Raw genomic sequence first — 12,461 nt, forward strand, 5'->3', positions numbered from 1 at the left:
CACAGTCAAGAATTTCTTTCTAACATCTAATCTAAATCGACCCTCCTTCAGCTTAAACCCATTACCCCTTGTCCTGTCACTACACTCCCTGATAAACAGTCCCTCTCCATCTTTCCTGTAGCCCCCTTCAGGTACTGGAAGGCCGCAATTAGATCTCCCTGGAGCCTTTTCTTCTCCAGGCTGAACAACCCCAACTCTCTCAGCCTGTCTTCATAGCAGAGCTGCTCCAGCCCTCTGATCAGCTTCGTGGCCCTCCTCTGGACTCTCTCCAACAGCTCCATGTCTGTCTTGTACTGGGGCCCCCAGCGCTGGACACAGTACTCCAGGTGGGGTCTCACAAGAGCGGAGTAGAGGGGCAGGATCACCTCCCTCGACCTGCTGGTCATGCTTCTTGTGATGCAGCCCAGGACACGGTTGGCTTTCTGGGCTGCAAGCGCACACTGCCAGCTCATGTTGAGCTTTTAATCAATCGATACCCCCAAGTCCTTCTCAGGGTTGCTTTCAATCCATTCTCCACTCAGCCTGTAGCTGTGATGTGTCCTGACATGTCTGGGAGTGTTTGAGGTAAATACCATCTCACATCTCGTGTACGGTGCTTATACCACAAGGACAGCCCTCACAATCCTTTTGCACTGGTATCTTATTACCCACTGACCAGTGGTAATTGCATTTCCATCATTTTTGTTCTCAGAGTAAGCAAATGTATTATCAGCCCTAAACTTAGGGCCAGTACATCAGGTGAAATGCTAAAATATTTCTAGCAATCAAGCAACAGTACTTTCCTTCAAGCAAAGGTAAGCACGGCCAACAAATCAGAATTTTGTGGGTGATTTTATACGTGAAGAGAAATACTTTATTTGGCTATTTGTTGGATGGAAAAAAAAAAGCACCTTTACATTTAACACAGAAAGATAACAAGGATAACAAGAGGAACAGCACTCTAGTTTACTAAATATACAAATTTAAAAGCAACTCAGCTATTCATTCCTCTGAACACCCGACTTAAATAATTTTACTCCAGACACACTGTTGCAAATAGAGGAAAAATTAGTATTGCCATCCCCTCACGCTTTGTATTGTGTAACAGACCTGTATCCTCAGGCCTCAGGCAGATCCTTCACATTCAAGGTCATCTGACAATACATATTTTTATTTATTTACTTATACTTATCAGATAAAATATTTCACTATCTCCAGCTTTAATGATATTTACAAAACAGTAACAAAAATGTAATTTATGTACCTTATTGTTTCAGGAACTCATTGGATGTTTCCCCTCATCTATCATAAAACTATTACAGAAAACTGATACTTCTTTAATCTTTTACTTAATCCAAACAGATACAACGGCATTTCTTTTTACAGATAAGAAGAGATAAGCCATAGAAGAGTGAGATGGGACTACTAAGGCAGATTGGCAAAAAACAATGCAGTACTATGACTCCGAGAAAACAAGCTATCATTTTTATGAGACTTATGTTCTTGATCTGGTTTTGTGTATATGTCAGATTTTATTCAAGATAACACATCACCAGCTCATTTAATCATTCCTTAGAAGAAACTTGTACACAAATGGTAACTTTACTGAAATTAGCCCAGAACAGCAGCTTTGCAGGGCTTGTATATAATCTATTGTTTAAACCTGGCTTTTTCAGTTCTCTTTGGGATCCAAAACCAGCATCTGGTGAAACAATATTTCTCAACAAGCTGTTTTATAAGCAGAGAAATATTGAAAAATGTTTTTCTAAAAATCTCTGAGTTTGATCCCTAAATTTGCTCCATCTCTGTCACCCTGAGCTTCTCCGTCCCCCAGCACCTTCATTGTTTCATCCCATATCCACAGTCCTTTGCCCCCTGCAAGAGAGACAGGATAAGCTCTGTCTGGTCTGCAGGTACATGTGTGACAACTGCCAGTAGAAGTGTGCTACTGCCACATGAAATACTGTTCCCTGGGGGCACATTAATTAAGGTGTCTCTTCACAGTTGCTGATTTTCACAGGATTGCTGAAACTAGGTATTTTTTAAGCCAAATTGGCAGAGAGTTGAAAATTCTCAGACAAAATTGGTATAATCACATAAGCCTTGTTGCTATTATTATCATTATTACCTCTATCTTTATTATAATAATTATAATTTTTTAGGAAACTCAAGTTATATATGAAATTTTTTACTTGCTTTTCTGTGTTTGCCACTCCTCATGGGTATTCCCTGGCTTCAAATTAATCCCCTTGTAATATTCTGACATCTTTTGAAAATCCAGATAACCAAATAGATTTGCCCAACTAAGCACACTGTTTTGTTTTGAAAATTGAATGATCTTATATTTAAGTTTCAAATAGCTTTAGCAAACCCTGCTACAAAAGCAGTGTAACTGTCAGTGCAGAATATTTCCTCATTCCAGATGTTTTAGATAAATCAGCTCACTCATCTTTCAAGCACGTTATTTGCCGTAGATAATAAAATCTATTCTTTAGAATGCTGCAGGAATACCCACAAGTGATAACCCCCTAATACACAGCCTCCAGCAGAATAACTCCTGAAAAGGTCACTTGCTCATGTTTCCCTCACTATATACAATAGCTCTTGCAAACAAGAAACCAAACTCTCAACCTTCTACAGAACAAAACTGAACAGACAACACTGAAAGACATCCCCAAATACAAAAGTGGATTTGTAGGGCATTTTTTATTTCTTCCTCTCCCTTAAAAATCTCTTTAGTTCTATATTTACCTGCAATTTAAGATCTAAAAAGATGGCTTCTACTTTAACTTGCATCATTTATGACTTCTAACTGTGCAAACTAAAGAAACTCACACCTAAGCGCACATGAATGAAATAGATGCAAATCAACCTCTGAGAGTTCAAGAGTCTCAGAGTATACTTTGTATTCTGCTTCTGAATGTACCGCTTAACCATACTTCACTGCAACAAACTTCACGTATTACAAATTACTTGTTTTGGATAAACTATTTACCTGTTCATAATACTAACAGCTTTCCTACTGTTGCCCTGAATGGGAGAGAATGTTGTACGTCTACAATTTTAAATGTCTGTTCTACCTATATAAAGGATTTCTTTCAGATGGGCCTTTACTCAGTTTTTTCAAGCTACTATATTAATCAATAATGAATTGAGACTTCAAAATTTGTTGAAGCACGGTCAGTGTTTCAGATGCTGTGCGAAGAAAGGTATTTCCCAAGGCCACAAAGGGATTATAGTGCAGATCTGAATTTAAGGCATTCCAAGTTTATTCACCAACTCATGTTGCCTCTGTCGTGTATTAACGTGGCAGGAATGGTACAGGGGAAAGAGACAGATTATTTCCATTGCAACAACCTACCAAGGTACATGAACTCCACAGCGTGGCACAGCTGTGACAGCACAGCTGTCCCTCCTACCACTTCCAATGCCTTGAACAACCTGTCATCCAGTGCAGGTGGTTCCAACTGTCTACGCATCTTCTCAGAAGCACACCCAGTCTATATTTTAGAAAAACTTTTAGGAAAAAATAAATGTATAGACACTCACCAGCTGAAGACATAGGATATTTTCCTATGAAGCACTCTAATTACTTTCTATAATAACTTACCTAAGCTCATTGAGGAAAAAAAACCACTTCTCATTAAAACAAGGCATAGCTCAACTCAGAGCAATTCTTTGAGTTTTAACATGGACAGTATACAAGCAAACCAAGATCATTAGAAGTCCAACTTGCAAGCAAGTCCACACGAAGGAATCAGTTTTACCTGAAGACATTTGAGATATGCAACAGGAGGTCTCTGAGAACAAGTGTGCAATAAACATCTTTCCAAGGTATCAAATGTTTGACACATATCAATTGGTTTTAATTTAAACCACCTGAGTCTATTGGAGCACAGGTAAAACATATTAGGATGATTATTTCCTACCAGGACTTAGTTGGCTTTTTATTGACCCAGAACTAGGCTTTATCCACGCTTGGTGTAACATGTCACTTCAGGTGGGAAGAACAAATAGTACATGTTTGTCAAGAGATGAGAGTAGCCTTTGGTCAGCCAAGAAATGATTACAGGGGGAGTAAGCTTGGAAGCTAACAGGAAGAAGAGAAAACAATTTTAAGACAAGGATTTCAAAGCAGGTTATTTTTAGAGTCAACACTCAATTATCCATGGTCAGATTATCTGTACCAGAGATGCAGAAACAAATCAGCTCCACATGGGCTCATTAGCCTAGGTGCAGCTCAGTGCAAATGGTCCTATACCATACTTCTAGGGACGGCGTGGGTCCAGAAGTTATGCAACAACTTTTTTTCAACATAAGACTGAGGGGTTTTTTTTTTATCTAAAGTGAGGCACTTCAGTTGTCTCTGTATGGCATATCCAAAAGCAAGGCATTGGGGAAAATGTCAAAGACTCCAGGTAAAGCCACCACCTTGCAGCATTACCCCCGTGCTCTGGGTCGCAAGAAGTTTTATCAACTCAGGCACAGTGTCAAGCCTGAGATGGCTGTGTGCATTCCTGCCATACTGCGTCAGGGCTGCATCCGCCTGGACACCTGGGAGCTGGGGAACTTGGTGCACACAAGCACAAGATATTTGTGACAACACAGGAGCCAGGCACCAGCCAGCATGGCAAACACTAATAAACCCAAATACAGCTGGGATCGCCTCTGTGCAGAGGGACTGAGCTGTGAGATCACTTGAGACTATGATTTACAGTTAAGTCATTTAAAGCGGATATTCTAAATAAGGGAAAACTTTAAACACAACTGCTTTCCTAACCATAAGAAAAACACAGCAAGAGACAATACCAATCCAGCTTGAGCTGTTTTCCTGGTCACAATGTCAAAAGTATAATTGACAGTGAAATAAAAAGATAGACAGGGAAGGAAATGTTAAAAATCCAACATTGTATTTCCTACCTGCCAATTGCTTCCTCTGAATCAGACTATCTGTGTTCATGCTGGAGGGCTGAAACCTTTCTCCATCTGTCAGGAGATAACAAACTCCAGAAGAGACTTTATGCTCTTTAGACTCTTCTGGAAATTGTCCTTCCTCATCAAATTGATGCTGCTACAGTTGAAAGAAATCCTACTGTTTAGTAATAACAAGAGATACTTCTAAATTGGAGGAGTTTGAGATTCAGTTTATTTTTTTCCAGCAACAGGAGTCACTTGACCAAAGAGGCAGGGAAAGGACAACAAGCAGGATACTGGCATGAAAAATCTCATCTATAATCAGCTGACTCCAGCTTGATTACAGAGGAGGAACTAAACTCTGTATTTGGCAAATGGATCACAGAGCAAGTCTTTTCTAAAGCTTTTTGCTGAGTCTGCCAGTTGGTAGCCAGACAGTACAGCAGATTTAACCAGCAATGGCTAACAAGTGAACCAAAACTAACCATGCTTGAGCCCGAGCTTTCACCCGTGGGATTTGCCTACTGTATCTAAATACTGAGGGGAAAAAGGTTCATTCACACTGAAGAGCACAACGTGTAGCACAGAACTGCTCAAGTAGCTTCAAATGATAGCAAGAAATAGAGGGTCACAGAGCGCAGGACAAGCTAGAGGAAGAGTGTTACCTATCCCACGAGAACATCACTGTAACACTTGCAGAAATCTGCAGGTCCTAAATCTATAACTTTACTACCTCTCCTTTCCTTCTCCCTAGTCCCAAATGCCTTGACTTTCCAGGTTGCTTAAAGTCTGAAAAACAAGTAATTCAAGAAAAACAATAGTTCAAAACCAAAATTCACTATGATAGATATTACTTACCAGAGAACTCTGGCAGTTTTTATTATTATTATTTCTCCTTACATTTCAGATCCCTAAATGCCTACTGCCTAAAAGGTAATAGCAGTGCAAGTTACAGGCGGTTTATCACGTTTACTGTTTTACCTTAGGACATGAAATTTATTCTCGGTATTAGGGACTAACATATTTTGGAAGGTGCAACATTCAGGCAACAGAAACAGAAAATGTATCTTCTGCTGTACAGTTTTTGCAGGTTTCCTGTACAGCATTTATCTTGGGATACATACTAATGAGGACATCAGCACAAGGACTAGAAGGGAAAGGACTCAATTACTGTAAACAACTGGGAGAAAACAACTGTCAAACATTCAACAAATCACATCACCAAAAGGTTTAAAAGTCTTCACCTCTTATTTACTGTAATAAGATTAGGTCAACACTCGCCTCCTCCCCCCTAAGCCCCATCAAACTAGGAAAGGCTATAAATGCAAAACCACTGCACTACCTCACTGCCTTGCTCAAAGTCTCAATTGCTGTAAGGTTTGAGGAAAGATACTCAAGGTGTTTCCCCTTCCTGGGGGCTGCTGCCACTGCAAATTTCAGCCTGTAGCTTCCAAGTAAATTGGCTGTGTATCTGTCAAGCTCATACGTGCAAAACCGCACTTACATAAATTTCTATTCCATTACTGCTCTCCCCACCCCAAGCTATCAATACTAGCCAGGAACTCGATTAGCAACAGACTGTGAAACTTTCAGAGAACTTCAGAGGTGGCAAAGGACAGTGAAACTTTATGGCCTAAAGGCCCCAGAGCACAGTGGCTGGCATCAGGCCTTGCGTGTTATGGCTACAGTCGTACTGTGGATCAGAGATACAATTTCTATTTCTGTTCTTCCTCCCTTTCGAAACATTTCTGGCTCACCTTTGGCATCAACTTGGTATTAATACACAGCTGCGTTACAGTGTAGGAATAGAGACTGGGCACGTTGTATAACATAACCTTGAGTCTTTCAGCAACTGCTTCCTAGAATAGGCTGCTCTCATCCTGCAAGTACAGCCTGTATTGCTACCTCCAGAGGTAGCCTCATAGATGCAGTATATTGAAATAGGCTTGCTGAACCCACTTTCGCAAGCAATCTCGATTCATCCTGTATCAGGGACCTCTCTCTTTTTAATAATTTTATGCCAATTCACATGTCACAAATCTTATGTACTCCTCCACCCTCCTGGTTAACTGTAAAATTATTAATACTGTAGTGATATGGACTACTTTTGTATGACTTCTGTCTTCCTCTTCGTAATTACCTGTCAAAATCTGTTCCGTAGCAAGTTTAAAACAAATTATTCTATGCTGGTTTTGTATTTTAATTAACTATAAAACAATACTGGTCAAATACCTCAGGACATTTCTAGCTTTACAGAAATCAGGGCTCATTTAACAGCCATCATATTTCACAGATTTAGACTGACACCATCTACATCAGATGATGCTGGTGTCAGGTAAACAAGTTGGTTTTCTTTTTTTCACCTGAAAACTCTAATGACATTTTCTAATGTCATTTAGATTTCAAAGTTATAACCACTCAAAAATAATGTAATGGAGATGCTGAACTTCAAATTTTTCTCCGAGTTCATTAGTACAAATAAAGGCAGGCTGTAATCCATGCACACAGCAAGTAATTCAGCTGTAATTCATACTACAGCAGAGCAGAGGTAAAGCGGTAATGCCGACATTAAACCTGATACTATATAGCCCTTAAATCTTGCAGGTAATCCCTCTCTTTCCAAGAACTCCACATTGAGAGAAATCAGATATATTTAAAGAATAAATCAATATCATGAAAGTACTCACTTTTAATTTAAGCTTACATATCTAGAACCATATCAAAGCTTCCAAAAGCAAATGCTCAGCAATTGCCTTGTTCTTTACTTAAAAAGCACTACAGAATATATATAAAGGAGTCCATTAAAAAGTTGACAGCCGCTACTTCAAGAGTCAGCCATTTCCCGTTACAGTGGCACATTGTGTTTAAACTGCTTTGGTACCACTGTCATGTTATTAATCAAATTAAAAACCCCTATAAGTTACATATTTCTAAAACGCTACCTATTACAAATGTAATCAGACACAGTTTGCACTATGTTTTTTTAACCACATTGTCACATGTGGAATATATGTGGCAGAGCAAAACATAGATCATACAAATACATACTATGCATAAGGGAGAAATCACGGTAACTTCTGTGCATATGTATGAGTCTAGCCAAGTTTCTAGTTACCTGCCTCTGTTTTTCTTTAACCCTTCTGAATTGGCTGCAAATGTTAATGGACCTTAGCGTCTGCTCACAAGTTCAAAATTTTTGCAGTAATTTGTGTAGACTTGTGCAAATAAAAATCACAAATTATATTAGATTCCAAGAGTGCAAGCAACACAAGCTATCATATTTGCACAATGACATGCTGATATAGTTGGAAAAAAAATTAATCACAGTACAGATAAGCAAGGGTCAAAGTTCTGGTTATGCTTGAAGTTTCAGTATTGGCACTTCCTGATCTGAGTCTAAAATACTCTTAATTAAATCTATTTTGTCCTTCTATGCTAAAGTAATGAACTCCTATTGTGGCCCCCACCCTCCTCCCATGTATCTACTTCTGATTTGCTCACTTACATTATTATAAACATTGGGTCGGTTTTAAAAGGTCTCCAGTCCACAGGAAGCACTACCACAATTAGTCACCCAGGCCAGAGCTGCGCTCAGCCTTAAGGGCTGCACCAAGCTCAGGCCAGGAGAAACCTCCTGGCGCAGGAGTTGTAAAGGTACCCTTGCACCCTTCTAACGTCTCGGCTAGTCTGGAGACTGCAAGAGCTGCTGACAACCCTTAGATACATGCCACCTCCCTCCACGTTACACAGGTATCTAAACCGGTGGATGTTTCTCTCCAACAACCGCTGCGTCTTATAACCTCGTGCGGCTCCTACAACAGGTTTCTCACACCGCTCATCCTCAGTGGCAACAAACCAACCCAGGGCCTTTAGTGACCCGGACTCACATGCAGACCCCGCTGCAAAAACCCCATCAGCGGCGCCTTCCCCTGGTCTGCTGACAGGATCCCCTACGGAGACTCGGAGACCACTTTCGGCGGAGGCCGAGGCCGCCCTGCCGGCTGCGGGGCCGCCCGGCGCGGTGAGCGGCGGGGAGGCTGCCGGGAGAGGGCCGGGAGCTCCCCCTCCCGGGGCCACCGCCCGCCGGCAGCGCCGAGCCGCGCTCCGTAAACAAGAGACATACTCACTGACGCATGCTCCCGGGGGGCGGTAATTTTTCTTTTTTTTTTTTTTTAAACCTTCCCTATTCAAAGCGATGAGCAAAAAGCTCAGGATTGGACCCGTAAATGCAAAAGTGTTCACCGTGAAAACCCTGTTTCATTTATCACTCAATTATCCCGAAAAGTCGTCCAACTCCTAATTTAGTGGAGGAATGCTTACAGAGAGCAAGTCCTTCAGAAAAGGAGCCGGTAGTACCACAGCTTCAGCCACCTCCAGTGAGGTTACACGCTCTGTCCACCTCTCCCAGGCTCTAGCACTTGCCAAACTCCACAGAATAATGCATGGTAACCAGAAATTAAAAATTAAGGTTCTGAGGATCTGATTATCTTTGATTTTTACACACTGGTGTTCAAGTGGATCCAGAATTAAGATCCTGTTACAGTCAGCTGCTGGATAAACACTAAGTACTTTATCACCTATTTTTCTTCTTACAAGTACTCTGTACTCACAGGTATGCAGATATCGGAGCTATGGAGTCACCACCCGAAATAAAAAGCTACATCAACAAGCTGAGCTTTGCTGCAGCACAGCTCTGCATGTTAAAGCATCCCCCTGCCAAACCCTCACCCAGCTGACCACTGCTGGAAACGATGGATTCCTGGTAACTGCAAACACTTCCTTTGGCATAACTGGTAAGATTTGGAATGCAAGTATGTTTAATGCTTACCCAATGCCATTACAAGTAATTTGTTTCGACCACATTTAAAAGGGCAGCCCCTCGGTTCTGCCCACATACATGCAACTCCTCTTGCAGTCAAATAGTTGTTGGCTTGTCCACTAAAACCAGCCAAAGCCATCAATTTGCAGCAGACCAGCATGGGACCCCACTTTAAATGCAAATTTATTCTCACAGCTGTGTCCAATGTGAAACACATCGACAAATGCAAGCTCACATCTTAAGGTACTTACAAATGTCTTAGGATTAAATTCTACGTATTTGCACATGCGTGTGGAGCAGTGTTCCCCAGGAAATTAAACTGAAAGATGTTCTCTGGAGTGCTGCGTTCCCTGGCTGTGCACCCTCCCCGACTCTGCGGGGATCCCAGTGGGAAGTGGGAATGGCCCCAATTTATTCAAGTTTCTTTCTTAATCACAGAATCAGCTGCCTGAGGCCTTGGAAGAAGAGAGAAAGTGGATGGGGAGTGTGAAAACGCAGAGCCAGCCTTCTCAAAGATTAGTCATGGTAAGTAAGCTCTTCTGCAGGCACTGCAGGTCCTTCAGCAGTTTCAATAGGGCAAAAGACAGAACTGGATTCAAGACATCCTGACCCGCTTGACCTAAAATGGAGCCCAGAAATTTAGCCAATAGATCTTTGAAGGTGCATGACCTGTTGGTTTGGGGTGGGGGTGTTATTTATTTATTTTTAATTTAATTTAAACATGTGGCTTGAAGTAAAAAATAAAACAGATTACATGTTTGAGGCATGAACCTACCTAAGCAAAATAACCCTGAATGCTTCGGGGATTTCTGTGTAGGAAAGCATTCACTGCAGGTATACATACCTCGCAGAAGAGGCAATCACTGAAGCCAAGGAATAATGAAACAAAATAAAACACGGAAGGAGAAATAAGCAGAAGAGAAACAAGTAAGAGGAATAGAAATAATAGGTAAGTAATATCAACATGTAAATAAGACAACATATAGTTAAGTAAAAAGTTTGAAACTGATTGGAAAAAAACCCAGCAAAAATATAAAAACTTCCAGCAAAGCTGAGAAATTGAAGACTGAAGGAAACTATGGGTTGTGTTGCATACCTCCATCATTTCATGGCTAGGATGTTAGACATTGGTAATACTGATTTGCACATTTCAGGTTCATGCCTGTGAAGCAGCTGTCAAAGCATGCTGTAACACGTAATCCTGGGGATCCATAGGACAGCAAGGCTGCTGCAAAGCGAGTGGCGATTGCTGCCTCATGTAAGCACGTGATAAAGGTCATTTCACAGGTCCTGAATGGCCAGGAGGTCATTGCATGGTTCTGAATGTTTAAAATATAACACAGGGTCATGTTAAGGAAGGGTTAACTTCCACGTAGAAACAAAACCAGGCACCAGACTTTGGGGGGGGATACATTGTAACCACGCAAACAACCTAGCAGAAGTGGAAAAAAAAAAGAGGTAATATGGGGGGGGGAAAAGGGATGTTTTCTGAAAAGGATCACTCTCTTTGCTCATCTCACAGGCTTTAAGTGGCTAAGAAATAAGGAGCAGCCAAGAGTCATTCTTTTGTAACCTGCTTTTTTGAGGCTGTAAACGTGGCTCTGGTAATAGTAGTACGACACAGAAATATTAAGGAGACTGCCTATTTATCAGTGCTTGGATATAGAGATTAACTTGCCTGATGTCAGCATGAAGTTAAGAATATCAGGGTGTTTTGAAGACTGTCTTGAAAACATCTAACCTCTGTATTTAGTTTTGGACTGATAAAGCCTGGGTTTGTCTCTATTGAAAAAAAAAAAAGCAATATGCCATCAGCACTTTATAACAACTTTTTTGTGCTGTGCATCAGAAGACTATTCCCATAGAATTGTCAGTAGGAGGCCCCAAATTTAAATATTAAGTGCTTTCTTGATGGACACTGGCACTATCAGACAGCTTGCACATTGAAGCTACTTGAACCTGGGAACATTTCTTAGTACCCAGTACATGGAGACTGCCTAGTCTGGAACGAGTTCTGGGACTAAAACTTTAAAATGCAAAACCAGGAGTCCAATCTGTTGGGAGTACACATGTTTCTTGCTAAAGCTGTGTGGGCCTAAAATAGTGCCAAAATTAATTTTGTTTCCTCATACTGCTAGGTAGGTCAACATGCAGGGGTTTTTTTCCCCACCTAGAAACAAGGCTACAGCTTCAGCAATTCAGCACCAGCGAAGACAACAGAACAGACTTCAGGCAAAAAATTTAACCCGACAGAGAAACAAAACACCAGCACACATATTTGAGTGGCAGCTGTATGAAGTGTTTGGGGTTTTTCTGTAATTGCATATTAATCTCACTCTGACCCCAAATCAGGTTTCTTATGTTTCGGTGCCATGGATATTTCAGCACCAAAGGACAGAAGAGGGGTGTTGGAGAAATGCAAGTCAGAGAGCACTTGGGAAAGACAAAGTTGTACTGATTTTGCCTGCAGAGATTATGTCAGAAGAATCCCTAAAACTCTAGCAGATTGTTTCTGCAGATGGCTGGTAGAAACTACCAACAGGTATCTTTTCTAAACCATATTTAGAAGACAACAGGAGAGGGGACCCAAATTTCTATGAATTCCAAGTATACTGATTCAACAACTCCAACAAATCAAGCATCCGATCCATTTTCAGAAATACACTCTACGAAGCTGTGTTTTGGCCTGTAAAACACTCCTGCTACTCTTCAAGTATCATAGACCTTCATAAACAAATCAAACAACTGT

General features: G+C 41.0%; 1 protein-coding gene across 10 annotated transcripts in view; it reads right to left on the reverse strand.

Moving 5' to 3' along the window:
- Positions 1 to 12,461, reverse strand: part of ATXN7L1 (ataxin 7 like 1) — a 122,548-nt gene that overhangs the window by 47,767 nt on the left and 62,320 nt on the right. Inside the window, exon 1 of one of the 10 annotated variants that reach the window (XM_054813593.1) lies at positions 8,781 to 8,904. The exons of the other annotated variants lie outside the window; for them this stretch is intronic. The gene's annotated coding sequence lies outside the window, so the exon portion shown is untranslated. Of the gene's footprint in view, positions 1 to 8,780; positions 8,905 to 12,461 lie in introns of those variants that run through there. 10 annotated transcript variants of the gene reach the window in all.

Source organism: Grus americana, chromosome 1 (assembly GCF_028858705.1).
Source record: "Grus americana isolate bGruAme1 chromosome 1, bGruAme1.mat, whole genome shotgun sequence".
NCBI lineage: Eukaryota > Metazoa > Chordata > Aves > Gruiformes > Gruidae > Grus > Grus americana.